Here is a 12256-nt window from a genome sequence, read left to right on the forward strand (position 1 = left end):
TTGGCCACACCTCATGCTTTTGGTCATGTCTCCACTCCATCTCCTAATGATTCATCTGCTCTTGCCTCGCACTACAATGGCCGTGGTGGACGGAATGGAGGACGCAGTGGACGCGGTAGTCGTAATAGTGTTCGTTGCAACTATTGCAACCGCTACGGCCATATTGAAGCTGATTGTCGTACAAAAGTAAGAGAACAACAACAACAGCCTACAGTTGCTGCCGTTGCTCAACCTACTACCGTCGGAGATGTTACTATTCCGGCCGCTGATTACAATGAGTTCCTTCAGTTCAAAGCAGCCCATCAGCCATCATCTTCTACCGTTGTTGCACAGTCTAGTAATCCTGCAGCCTTTATCTCCACATCGTCCTCCCTTGGTCCTTGGGTACTTGACTCTGCTGCCTCTAATCATATGACCGGTAATAAATCTCTTTTATCTCATTTGTCTTACTTTGATTCTTTGCCTCCTGTCACTGTGGCGAATGGTTCCAAAGTCAAAGTTCAAGGCCTTGGTCAGGCTCACCCACTTCCAAACTTGTCCTTAGATTCTGTTCTCTATGCTCCTGGTTGTCCTTTCAACTTAATATCTGTTAACAAACTCACTCGTACTCGTAATTATTCGTTTCATTTTGTTGATAATTCTGTTTATGTCCAGGATCGACGTACAGGACGGACGATTGGAGCAGGGCATGAATCTGGAGGATTATATTATCTCTCACCGCCGGTGGCATGTGCTTCTGTTGCCTCTCAAAGCCTTACACATCAGCGTTTGGGTCATCCTAGCCTTAATAAAATGCGTCTTTTAGTTCCTAGTTTTTCCAAGCTTTCGTCATTTGAGTGTCAGTCATGTCAGTTAGGTAAACATACTCGTCACACCTACAGTCAACGAGTAAATAAAAGTGCTGCGTCACCTTTTGCTTTAGTTCATTCCGATGTTTGGGGTCCTAGTCGTGTCAAGTCAACTTTAGGTTACTCTTACTTTGTAACTTTTATTGATGATTTTTCACGATGTACTTGGTTATTTTTAATGAAAAATCGTTCAGAAGTTTTCCATATATTCAAAGAATTTTATGCAGAAGTGAAAAATCAATTTGATACTTCCATTAAAGTTTTACGCACTGATAATGCTCGTGAATATTTGTCATCCCAATTTCAAACCTTTTTAACTTCAGAGGGGATTATTCATCAATCATCATGTGCTCACACACCGCAACAAAACGGTGTCGCTGAACGTAAAAATCGTCATTTAGTTGAAACCGCAAGAACCCTTTTACTTCACCACAATGTTCCTTTCCGTTTTTGGGGTGATGCCCTTCTCACAGCCTGTCACCTAATTAACCGAATGCCCTCATCTGTCCTTCAAGATCAGATTCCATACTCTATCTTGAACCCACATCATGAACTCTACCCAATCCCTCTTCGTGTCTTTGGTTGCACATGCTTTGCTCATGACCTCACTCCAGGAAAAGACAAACTTTCAGCCAAATCTCTCAAATGTATTTTTCTAGGCTACTCACGTATACAAAAAGGTTATCGTTGTTTTTGTCCTCAACTTCAACGATACATTGTTTCCGCTGATGTCACGTTCTTTGAAACTTGTCCATTCTTCTCTGCTTCTGTGTCACCTGATGACAACTTTACTACAGATGTTCAAGATATCCCTTCTATTGTCCCGGCACCCATTGTAGCCCCTACCGCACCTCCCTTGCGTGTCTACCAGCGACGAAAACCTCCTCCACCAACAATCAGAGATGATATTGATCCTCCGGCATCATCTCCTGCTCCAACTGCTCCTTTCGTTACGTCACTTGCACATGAACTTCCAATAGCATTACGGAAAGGTACTCGGTCACGTAATCCTAATCCTATATATGCTTGTGTTTTAAACTATGATCGTCTATCCACTTCCTATGTTTCTTTTGTGTCTGCTTTGGATTCTGTGTCTATTCCTAAGTCTACAGGAGAAGCTATGACTGATGCTAATTGGCGCCAAGCAATGGTGGAAGAAATGGCAGCATTACATTCAAATAATACTTGGGACATTGTTCCATTGCCTCCAGACAAAACCACAGTGGGTTGTCGATGGGTTTATACAGTGAAAGTAGGGCCAGATGGTCAAATTGATCGTTTCAAAGCTCGTTTGGTAGCTAAAGGTTACACACAAATATTTGGTCTCGATTATGGTGACACATTTTCACCAGTGGCCAAAATCAGTTCTGTTCGCCTCTTTCTTGCGATGGCTGCCATTCATCATTGGCCCCTTCATCAGTTGGACATTAAAAATGCTTTTTTACACGGTGAATTGCAGGAGGAAGTTTATATGGATCAGCCTCCAGGTTTTACTGTTCCTGGTAATTCTAAACTCGTATGTCGGCTTCGCCGTTCTCTTTATGGACTGAAACAGTCCCCACGTGCGTGGTTTGGTCGCTTCAGCTCTGCCTTAATACAGTTTGGTATGACTAGATGTGAAGCGGATCACTCTGTTTTCTTCCTTCATTCCTCCACCGGTCGGTGCATATTTCTTGTTGTCTATGTTGATGACATTGTCATTACAGGAGATGACTCAGAAGGTATCCAGCAACTCAAAGCCCATCTTTTCAAAAACTTTCAGACAAAAGACTTAGGTCCTCTCAGATACTTCTTAGGCATTGAAGTCGCACAGTCCTCATCAGGCATTGCAATTAACCAACGCAAATATGCTCTAGATATTTTGACTGAAACTGGTATGCTTGATTGCCGTCCTATTGATACTCCTATGGATCCAAACGTCAAGCTTCTTCCGGGTCAGGGGGAGCCATTGAAAGACCCGGGAAGATATCGACGTCTTGTAGGCAGACTCAATTATCTTACAGTCACCAGACCTGATATTACCTTTGCTGTCAGCATTGCGAGTCAATTTCTGAACGCTCCTTGTGATAGTCATTGGGACGCAGTTATTCGCATTCTCAGATATATAAAGAATTCACCAGGAAGAGGACTATTATATGAAGACAATGGCGATGCTAAAATCACTTGTTATTCAGATGCTGACTGGGCCGGATCACCATCAGATAGGAGATCCACTTCTGGATATTGTGTTCTTATTGGAGGAAATATGATCTCATGGAGAAGCAAGAAACAGAACACAGTTGCATTATCTAGTGCAGAAGCTGAATATCGTGCTATGGCAGCAGCCTCAAAGGAGCTTGCATGGCTTAAGAATCTACTCTTAGAGCTTAGATTGGGAGACCTCCAAAACACAAAACTCATATGCGACAATCAGGCTGCACTCCATATTGCATCCAATCCGGTTTTCCATGAACGAACCAAGCACATAGAGATAGACTGTCACTATGTAAGAGACAAAGTTCTTTCTGGTGAAATCACCACAGATTTCGTCAAGTCTGAAGACCAATTGGCTGATATGTTTACTAAGTCTCTCAAGGGCTCTCGAGTGGATTATATTTGTAACAAGCTCGGCTCATATGATATATATGATCCGGCTTGAGGGGGAGTGTTAAGAATCAACATTAGTCAACTGTGTATTTACTAGTGTTTATTAGTTTTTAATATTGTAATTAATCATATTTAATACGTTACCAATTGTATACACAAGCATATGAATATAAATAAACATTCAGTGTGGTCATGTAAGACACACAACCATTATACAATCTCAATAGCCCATTATACTATTCAAAAGGTTGGGCTCATTTTGCCTTAATGAGTTGTAGGTCCAATAAAATTCGAATTTTGCTCTTCTCCCAGCAAGTTTCGCTCGCGCCCAACTGAAATACTTAAACTACTCATATGTTAGTTAACTAAAGCAAGTGTAAAAATGCTCGCAAGTTAAGTTACGTAGCGTGAGTTAAGTCACGCAGAGTGACTTAACTCACTTTTTTTAATTTATTTACTATATTCAAATTATTTTATTTACTTTATACTAATTTATTTTTTCACTTTATTCTAATTTATTTATTTTCTAAATTATTTGTTCACTTTATTCTAATTTAATTATTTTCTAATTTATTTATTTACTTTATTCAAATTAAGTTATTTACGTTATTCTAAATTATTTATTTGCTTTATTCTAATTTATTTATGCACTTAAAACAAATATTTATTTGAATTTATTCATTAAATAAATACAAATATAAATAAAAAGAAATGAACAAAATTAATACATATAACATCTCATTTTATTAATAGAATTCATACAATAATTGATACATTTATTCGAATTCATTAAATAATCTACTTATTTTCTTTTTACCCTCTTGGGGTAAAAAGTTTTTTTTACCCTTTTGGGGTAAAAAGTGAGCAGTCTTCTTGGGGTAAAATAGTGACCAACCATCTTGGTGGAAAAGACATCATCAACTTGGGTAAATTTAAATCTGGTTCTTTTTATACCCAAGAAGATTTTTTTACCCACGGTAAAAAGTTTTTGGGTAAAAAGAGGCAAATTTAATTTTACCCCAAATGTTGATCTCTTTTTCCCCAAGCGGGCTAGTCACTATTTTGCCCCAAGAAGTCTGCTCACTTTTGCCCCCAAAGAGACTATTGACAAAAAGAAAGAAAGAAGAGAAATAGAGGGAGAGAGTGAGGATGGAGAGAAAGTGATATGGTGTGAGGAAATAGGGAGGTATAGAATGGTATTTATAGGTGGGAATAGTAGTATAGGTTATAAATACCATTAATGAGGTCAAAAAAACGTGTAAATGTGGTAAAAAAAAACGTGTAGATAGAATGTTGAAAAACTAAACAAAGTCCAAAAAATGTGTGTTCTTCAGTTTTGACCACCGGCCAACGTGCGTGAATTAACTCGCGCACATGCCAGTGGTGCGTGACTTAAGTCAAGCAGAACTTATAAGGTGCGTGAGTTAAGTCGCGTGACTTAACTCACGCAAGGGTATAACTGGAAATCATACTGGGCGCGAGCAAAATGTGCCGGGAGTAGAGCAGAATTCATAAAATTCTAAGGAATTTGTTGCAACTAACTTTATACTAGAAAATATATGTTAGAATTTAATCGAGTTGAAAGAACGGTGTTGGGACTTTGGAGTGTGTTTTTTTGTCTCAGGTTTGATTTTTTTCGATGTTAATTTCATTGTTTTAGTTTGGTTTCTTCAAACAAAATTTAGTTGAAAGAAAGTTGAAACATGTGATCTCAAATAAAATTAGCCGGAAGATAAGTGTGTAGAACTCTTGCCGGAGTGTTGCATTGTCTTTGACGTATTTAATAGATATGAAGTTGATGCTTGACTTGAGATCAAGCATTGCTTAGTCAAATTTTAAACCACTAATGGTCACTAGTAGTGTTACCCTTTTTGGATCATGAACCTTTGTTGGAAGAGGTACTACGGTATGCAACTTTTCCCCAGTACCTCTTGCTTGACCATATTCTATATTTACAACTTCTTTCTTAACAACTTCCTTCTCTTTTTCTTCCTTCACTTCCTTTTTCATAACTTCCTTCTCAGCTTCTCAGCTTTTTCAAGGACACAGAAAAATTCATTCCTAATCTCACCAATGAAAGATTCGACCAAATTTTTCAAGTCAGAGTTCTCTTCCTCAGCAAAATGATCATCATCTGATCTCCATTCAGCTTCTTCCACAACAATAGCATTACACTACTCCTTCAGATTATCTTTTGTATTGGTAGTTAAGGTCCTTCTCTTCTAGTTATCAGCTAGTTTTAGAAAGTTGTCCCATATGTACATCAAGATTTTTAATCGAAGTATTTGTGTTCTTTTGTTGTTGATGGACATTTCCATAAACTTGTTCAAGTATTTGTGTTTGGTCTTCTCTTCTGGTAGTAGGGAAGTTACTGTGTATGGTAATTCTAGTTGTTACTCCTTTGGAAGTTGTTGTATTGAATATGGTTCAGATACTGGTTATGTCGATATTGATTATTGCAAAATATTATTTCTTCGTCAAGAGGAAAGAAACTAGTAGCAAGAAGCCTTGTACACATCACAAACTTCATCACTTGCTTTTCTTTGTCCTCATTTATCATTTTGATTTGTTGTGGAATCTTAGAAACCGGCTTTGCCAATTCATCGACAGTGATAGTGAGTAGTTTGTTTTGAGGTAGGAAGGCATCATTTAGATCCAAATCAAGGATGTCTGTCTTCTTTGATGAAGTCCCTTTGTTATACTATTTGTCATTAATAGCCATGGAATCAATTTTTTTTGTGACATCTTCAGCACTTTTTGACATCACTGAACCTTACGTTATTGCATCAAGCAAGAGTTTATGTTATTTTTGTATGCCATTTATAAAAATGTGGATTTGAGTTATATCATCGAATTCGTGGCTTGGACAATTTATGAGCATGGACTTATATCTCTCCCATGCCTCGCAGAGGGTTTCATTAAAACCTTGTGTAAAAATTATCGATGGTTGTCTTTACATCGTGAACTTTGAGGAAATAATCTGGCAATCAACTTTTCCTCGAAAGTGTTCGAGTTCGTCATGACTTACTAAGGGAATTTGCAATCTAATATATTTTCACCAGATGGTTTCTTGGATCCTCATGATCAATTCTAATGAATGGATTGCAAACACCAATTGGAGGATTCTTGTCTTCCTCTCCATCTATCTTTGATTATTCCCTAGTTTTGTTGACCGCGTAAACCTTCACGGACTATTGTTCTTCATGATTGGTGTCAGATTTGGTATGTTTTGATCCTCTATAATTGTTGTAGTTGTTGAGTTTGATGGTGCCTTGAGAAGGGTTTGTGTTCTCTTTTTCCTTGCCTTGTTGTTGTTACTCCTTGTTGTACTTTTAATTTCAGGATCGAAAAGAAGTGTTCCCATAAGTCTTACCTCACACACACAATACACTCAACAAACTATACTACCTAGTCAGTAGCCAAGTGCAATAAAAATTAAACTAAAACAAATAAGATTTGCTAAAATTATATTAAAATTTACGAACTTAAAGAAATTCTCCTAGCAGATTGAATCTGCCTCCTGAATTTGATAGAATAGAGAAAAATGAAAAATATTTACTGGTTTAGAAATAAAGCAACGACGCCATTTGATAAGATGATTTAGTTATCTTCGTACAACATTAAGTATGCCGATTTTACCAAAAATAATTATCGAATCCATAGAGACTGCAAAAAGTTTTAACTATTCAAATTCGCAATAATCTAAATCAAAGTTTAAGAAAAGTTTGTTTAAGTTGCATATTGTAAAAAAATGATGAAAATATATGACAGAAGATGTGCTGGGATTATACGACATTAACTATTCATTCAATGTATTATGTTGATCGACTTTATACTTACTATATTTCAATTATGTTTCTACTTGTCCCTCATCGTAAATTTTCATGTCTAGAAAACAACATGAGATCCATTGTATTAGTTAACTTCCGATTTATCATTTAGTTAATTGATTCAATGGCACTACGATCAGGCATTGTATTTGATTGTAAACATATCCCTTTGTCTAGTAACTAGAATCCACAAATGAGTTTATTTCAAATCTCTTAGATAAAAAGACGATGTTTTGCACTTTCCAAATCATAATATTTATTTCGTATTACTCATCGAAAAAAGCATTAAATACAGAAATAAATCGTCAACATAATGAACTCTGTATTATATATAATCAATCAGACCAAGAGTTTACAACGAATTAATCATCGTGAACTAAACATGATCTTAACACATGAAAGAGATTAGTTACCCATGGTGATCATAATTAACACAAAGAAGAAGAAATTAAGAAGAAGATTATTCAAAGCTTCAATCCAAGCTTCCAATGCCCTCAAATGGTGAAAAATAAGTTCTCATTTTTATTCTCTCTCATAAACAAGTCATATGAGTGTAAGATATTTTCTGAATTGTGTTTACATCTATTTATATGCAAATGAAAAAAGTGCAGATTCTCCTAGCGAAATTTGATCTCCTAGCAATCCTAAGTTTCTTCAGAAGAAGGGAAAATCCATCTCGCCCAAAAGGTCAATAACACCTCCTTACTCCGTGTCGCTAAATGTTGCCCGCCAAGTGAATCTGCTCTTGCTTCTTCCCTGGAACTCTTTGGAATCCTCCCTTTGACTTCACTTTGCTCGCCCAATGAATTATCTTGCCCATAAACCTTTGAAACACTCTACCTTGCCTACCTTTTGGCTCGCTTTTCTCGCCCAACGATTCACCTATAATTCGTATTCTTAGGCTTTTTACAATTTATCATCAAAGACCTACAAAGTGAATGGAAATAGGTAATAATAGCTTATCTAGCATGAGAAGTATAAATATTATGTATTTACATGAAATTTGGGTTTTTTATTTGGATTACTTGCAAAATATGTTAATAAAGTCCATGCAACTTAGCAGAAATTTGGCAGTTATCACATATACCAACAATCACCAACAAATAGAATGTTTAAACATGGGACCATATATACGTTGTCCCATTGCTTGCATATAGTGGAAATTAAAAGCGTCGACATTATCTTAGAATACACAAACAAGAGACTTTTTGTATGTTTGTAGTGTAGTAAAGTTTATGTTTATGTTGAAAGTATTTTATGCGGTGTGAAGAGAATTTTAAAAGGGTGAAAGTAAAGTGCATGAAAAGTAAAGAACATGAAAATAAATTTGCCGAAGTTTAGAAGTGTTGGAAATTGTATAGTATATAAAATTAAAAGGGCCAGAAATGTGAATGTTCAAGGAAGTTAAAGTGCATTAATAATAAACGACTTGAAATTTTATACAAAGAAAAGAGGGAAAAAAATGCCATACTTAATTATGTACATATAATCTACAATCATTTTATATGTGTTAGATGTGATCTAGAAGCAGCCCTTACTACAGTGCCCAAAGATCCCTATTTATAGAAAATATGGTAACTTCCATTGACATTAGGGGTGTTCATGGTTTTAAACTGCATTGAAACTGAACCACATTAATAAATACAATTCAGTTAACCACATTTTTGCCAAGTGTTCATGGTTTTGCACACCCCTAATTGACATGCATGTTTGCCAAGTGTAATAAACTGGTCATTGTCTTCGACACTGCAAAGTTATGTAGTGATGACTTTCTTTTGGTGCGCCTAAGTCTGGATGGTAACCGCACATTTTGTCGATGAACTTACTTGTTGTGTAAGGCTTGTTGCTTTCTATTTATGTACAAAATCTATACAAGTTCTCCTGCACCTTACATGTACTTGATTGCTCCTTTATATTTGTCTAACCAACACATACTAAGTGACAACATATAGGATATGTGGAACTTGCTACCATTATAGGAGATTATGTGTGTTATTGCTTTCTAGTACGATACACTTGAGTTTCTCAAACATAACATCCATGTATTATGGAACTTTTTTCATTTCTTCTTTTCAAAATCATCAATGTATTTGAAACAAAATATCTATCCTTTGATAATAATTTTATTTTGTGGCTACATCTATCCAAAACTAAATAGCTCTTTTGCAATAAATAATGATACCTCGAGAATGATCACAAAATGTATAAATTCTCATGAAAGTTAAGTATTTCCAAAAGACCTTCCACTTAAAATAGTGTGAGAAATTTCTCTTTCTTGTGTAACAAACATTCCAAATTACTGGTTGCCAAAATGTCACCCACGCATAATATAATAAAAAAAGACAATGATTAAATAAAATTTATAATATCGTTGATGATAAACTTATTTAAGGCCATATATGAATTTTTTAATATGCATATGAACTTCGAATGGTTTGAAACAATGTTTTTTTATTTTATATCCTATAAACTTAATATACGTGTACCCTTTGAATCCCTTGATTCATTGTGAGCGATGAACATAATGACACCATCAAATAAATGTCTTTCACATATTATTGAAGAATATATTACTCCACCAAAATTGCACTTCACATATCTCTTTCTCTAGAGCTCTTAATGTTTGATTATTTTTTTGTGCAGACTCCATGAGGAATATTTCATTGTCTTCAACTATTAGTGTGGGTTTGTTTATATAGGGCTAAAGATTAATTTTGAAAATTAAGTTTGACTAAGAGTGAATTTTTAAGATAAAATGATTTATGTTTGGATAGATTCAAGCAAGAGTTAGTTGGAAAATAAACTTAAGTGTATTTATTATGTTTACCGCTTAAAATGAAATCACTTTTAGCTATCCAAACATTGAATCCAAACATGAACTTAGTGTGGTTCTTCAAGAGGAATCAAGTAGCCAACAATGTTATGTGTGTTGAATAATTGATGGGTAAAATTAAATTTTCCTTTGGAAGAGTATTAATTGGGTGTTGAATCATTTCTTATGTTTGTGTAGATATATAGGATTTTGGTGGGCTCTTATATTTAAATTTTGAGTATTACTTTTCCCACCCTATGCCTTTCCTCGCGCGCCCTATTTTTTTCCAAAAATACCCCTAATCCGGATTATATAATCCGAACCTACTCCGGAATATTAATTCCGGATTTATTCATGTATTTTGGCACTTCATCCACCCTGATGGATGATGATGCCAGTTATGAAAATATTGTTCCGGATTATATAATCCGAAAGAGTTAGATTATTCCGGATTATATAATCCGAAACGTGTAAATCACCCCGTTGAAAGTCAACAAAAGGGGGTGGTGAACGACGGTTCCAGATTATATAATCTGGAATGTGCTGAACCTATCCAGACTATATAATCCGGATTGCATCAGTACAGAGGCAGAAGCCATCTGTTTTGGCTGAGCCTCTGTTTTGGCGCATTTTGCTTGCTTCCAAACAGACATATCATGCCGGTGACATGTTCTAACAGTAAATTGAACTTATAACATTAAAATCATCAACACAACATAATTTTTCGAACAAAACATTAATCAAATAACAATAAAAATTATTCAAGATTACATAGCATTAAAAATTATCCAAGTGTTACATAATTCAAAAGCATTCAAAATGTTCAAACATAAACATAAAATACAATACTATCATGCATGTGTACAGAAATCAAACTTACCTTCCATGATGTTTGAAAAGGGTTGAAATGCGGTCCTCTGAAGCAAGAAAACTCCAAATTTGGTGCAGATATGTGGTTTACGGATTTTGGGATAATGTAGAGAGAGAAAGGGAGTTTTGAAAGTGAAACTGTAAAACTGTAAAAATGGGGGGTGAAGTTCCTTTTATACGTCGCAATTGTCCGGATTACATAATCTGGAATACGCATAGATGTTCCGGATTATATAATCCGAAGGACATGTTGGTAATTTGCATAGGGCGTGGGAGAAGGTCATAGGGTGGAAAAAGTAAATCTCTTAAATTTTTGACATTGGTACACACATGTTTGTTTGTGTGTGTGTGTAATGGTTATTGTTTTTCCCTGATAGTTCTCTCCTTTGTTTCTGCTGTATTCATAGCTTTTTGTTTTTAATTTTATGTATTTATTTTGGTTGTTGATGATAATGGCTTTTCTTTTAGGTGTTTGACTTGTTGTGTAATGATTTATAGAAACCCTTTTAATTTAGTCACAATTGAGGTATGTAATTAATAATTCAAAGTAAAAATTAAACAAAATGTAAAATGAAACACGGGTACTTCTAATCCCTTTAACTTTGATTCCTTCAAAAAAAAAATCCCTTTAACTTTGATAATATAATAATAAAAAAAATCGGTGAAATACATATTAATTTCGAGAAAGATGTTCATTCTATTATAGGCTAGACATGGATTAAAACAAAGTCCATGATTTTATTTTACATTTTAAAAAAAAAAAAAATTACATACTCTTTGGGATACAATACACAAGAATTTGTCTGGCTTTAATGGCCCTCCATTTTTGCTATCTACGCCACCTCTTCTACCTCCCCAATCTTTTTTATTATTTTCTCATTTTTCCTCCTCCTTCTCCATCTTGTCCAGTTCCTTTGTGTTTTCCACCTTTAAGTCGTTCACCTTTGCCACCACCATTTCCTCCTGAGCCTGACCCACCTGAGCCATGTCCACCTTTATTTCTTACCCAGCCTTCAGCACTCGGCCCAGCTCTCGGTTTCCATTCAACACTTATTTTGAATTTTTCTGTTGCACCAACTGAAAATGAAGAAGCACTTTTATTAAATGTAGTAAAAGAAGAAAGAAATTGTTTGTACAGTACAATATATATTTACAAACGCAATATTTACCATGTTTGGATGGTGCAATTGCCACGACGGAGATAAAAACTAGTGCACACATATATACAAAGATAAAATACTTTGTTTTCATCCTTGATCAACTATGAGTAGATTGTAGTTAATTATGAATACAATCAATAGCTATTTATA

At 35.3% G+C, this 12256-nt stretch overlaps 1 long non-coding RNA gene across 1 annotated transcript; it reads right to left on the reverse strand.

Moving 5' to 3' along the window:
* Positions 1-11702: 11702 nt before the first annotated feature.
* LOC146946191 (uncharacterized) lies at positions 11703-12256 on the reverse strand. Its single transcript, XR_015026652.1, has 2 exons — positions 12116-12256; positions 11703-12023 (listed from the first exon to the last, which is right to left on the reverse strand). It is a non-coding gene; the product is annotated as an uncharacterized LOC146946191 (long non-coding RNA).

Source organism: Medicago sativa, chromosome 2 (genome assembly GCF_051527215.1).
Source record: "Medicago sativa cultivar Bolivia chromosome 2, Bolivia_mono, whole genome shotgun sequence".
Taxonomy (NCBI): Eukaryota; Viridiplantae; Streptophyta; class Magnoliopsida; order Fabales; family Fabaceae; genus Medicago; species Medicago sativa.